Raw genomic sequence first — 2844 nt, forward strand, 5'->3', positions numbered from 1 at the left:
ACTGGTTAGACCCCATTTGGATTTGGATTGCAATTCTGGGCTCCTACAAAAAGGACATGGGAGAATTGGAAAACATGTACAGAAGAGAGACCCAGTTATTAAATGGGATGGAGTCTTTAAGCAACGAGGATAGACTAGCCAAACTAGGGATGCTTAGGATGGAAAATAGCCAATTGAGAGGAGAGAGCCTTAACATGTACATATTGTGACTGAAAGAGCAAATCTTTATTGTACATAAAGAAAGCTAAAACAGACGATAACATTTATCACACATATACCGTGTCGCAGCACAGCCAAAACACAGTACACATGCAAACAGTATAGTACATATTACAACATACAGCATAAAATTACACTATAGACTATACTATGCACTATGCATTCTAACGGTAACATTACACAACACTATATAAGACTTATGGGTGTAGAGGGTAGGGGGGGGAGGGGGGGGGGAATCACATGCCCAAAGCTTTATTGTCCAGACAGACACATATAAGGGGAGGGCAATAAATAGAAAGACATCAACAAAACAGACATTGTGAAGTGAGGGGGAAGGGCCACGGTCCCAAAGTCTTATAAAATAGTTCACACAAGGGGAAAGGACTAGAAGAAAAGGGGGGTTTAGTCCTTCTTCCTCAGGGCTATCGCGAATGGAATAGTCTCTGAGCAGGCTGTGAACCAGCCTGCGGCAGTCCTGAACGGACATTCTCTCCCTCCACAGTATGAGACGATTTCTGGCAAACCACAAAGCGTCCTTAACACAGTTTATAAGGCGCCAGGCTTCCTGGGTCGCCCCATATGTGTGGGTGCCTGGGAATAGTCCATACAGTACCGAAAGGTACGAAAGACAGTTCCTGGGCACGGAGTCCTTGAATTCAGTCTCTAGGGCATCCAACAACAACTGTGCGTAGGCGCAGTCCCAGAAGATGTGCATGGAGGTTTCTTAATACACGAAGCACCAGGGACAATGTCTATACCTACACAAGTTTCGGGAGTGCATGAATGACCGGTGAGGCAAGCCCCCTTGAATCGCCATCCATGACATGTCTTTGTGTCTATTTGTGAGCCTTTTGGAGGCCACATATTCCCAGACAAACTTGGCAGTTGCTGAAGGGAGCCCTGAAATCGGTTCCATGACGTCTTTGGCTCTGATGAGCTTGTGGACAGTTTTAGGTTTCCACAAGTCGAGTTTCAATCCCTCCAGTTGGTGTTCCCTCACAAACTTGGACCCGTCCAGGTAGAACCATGGAGTAGTCCAGTTGTAAGGGATGGAGCTGTCCCACTTGTCCCATTTAAGGGTCCTCCACATTGGTAGGAGGAAGAAGCGGGACATGGAGTTCCTCGCAGAGCCAGCACAATTGTCTATCAAAGTTCTGCAAATACAGTTATCATATGAGTTTGAAAAAAACTCAGGAGCCCGAGGTGTGCTCCCACCACCAGTGCTGTGTCTAAACATGTGCATAGGGGGTCATGCGATCGAATAGGCTCTCTCCCGAAGGAGAAGGGCCCCGTTTTTCCCCTAACCCTTCTCAACCATAAGGCCGAAGAGGGGAAAATAGGGATTGGTGGGTCCTCTTCGCCGAAGCTTAGAGGAACCCGCTTTCCTGAACCCTCCCGAAGGTTTAGAGAGACCCGCATTAGACTTCCCTCCGCCTTGCGGCTCGGGGTCGTCCTCGAGGGGACCGAAGCTCTCCCCAAAAGGATGAGAGCTTTGGCACATTGGGGAAATGGAAAACTACAGAAAACAAGGAACGTGGAAAGTGACAAACGTGAGAGGAAAGAGATATAAATAAAGAGACCCCAGCCAGAAGGCCGGGGTGGGGGTGTGAAAAATTGTCCTACCCCATCCAAAAGGATGAGGTAAGGACGTGAAGCGCTAACCTAAAGGGAAGTGCGCAGTGCAAGTGCTTACTTGTGCAAGGGGATTTTTGGGATCACCCGTGCATGTTCGGCTCCCCCGAGTTTCCCCGGGGGCACAGTGCAGCCTCGGTCTTCAGGCAGCTGGCCAGTCAGCGTCCAACCAAGTGTTTCTCTGCTCCCATCGTAGGGCACTTTCCAGCCCCTGGCATGGGAATGGGTACTCCACTGGGCTTTTTGAATTACTCCCTTAGGGGTTGAGGCCCCCTCGGAAGAGCAATCTACTCTCAGTGTTTCTCCGATCCCAAGGTTAAGGTACTAAGCTGGGCTTTTCGCGGTCTCCCCATCAGAGGCTACGAACCTCTGGAACAGGAGCCATCTATATCAGTCCCAGCCTTTCTCCTCTCCTTGGAAATGGATACTAGACTGAGCCTTTCGCTCTCATCCTTCGGGGGCTACGTACCCCGTTGAGAGAGCCAAACTACTAGGCCCAGTGTTTCTCCCCCCCTCCTACCAGTGGGTTTACGGAAACCTTCTACCACTGGCAGAGGTGAAGGTACTCAATCAGACTTTTCACCACTCCCAGGCATGAGGGGTCCCAAACCCTCCACCCATCAGAGCAGCTACTCAGTCCAGCCTTTCTCTGCCAGAGGCCAGTCCATACCCCACTGATAAGAACAGATACTACACTTGATCTTAGCCAAAAGGCCGAGAAGCGATACAGTTATCATATAGATTACTCAATGATACTACTACTTATATGAAGCTTAGTAACGATCCAACTTATGATATAGACGGTAAAATGAAAACTATGATAGAACTGCATAAATGCCTTGTAAAACCCCCAGGTTGACCCATAGTGGCCAGCATTGGGTCAGCTACTTCAGCATTATCTGAGTTTGTAGATCTCCATATTGGTAAATATGTATTTAATCTAAACTCGTATCTCAAAGATTCCACCCAGGTTTTATGGTTTCTTAAAAATTT

The 2844-nt window shown here is 48.2% G+C and overlaps 1 pseudogene; it reads right to left on the minus strand.

Annotated features, from left to right (window-relative positions):
* Positions 1-2447: 2447 nt before the first annotated feature.
* Positions 2448-2577, minus strand: LOC146044439 (U2 spliceosomal RNA; annotated as a pseudogene).
* Positions 2578-2844: the final 267 nt, after the last annotated feature.

Source organism: Crinia signifera, chromosome 19 (genome assembly GCF_055691185.1).
Source record: "Crinia signifera chromosome 19, ASM5569118v1, whole genome shotgun sequence".
NCBI lineage: Eukaryota > Metazoa > Chordata > Amphibia > Anura > Myobatrachidae > Crinia > Crinia signifera.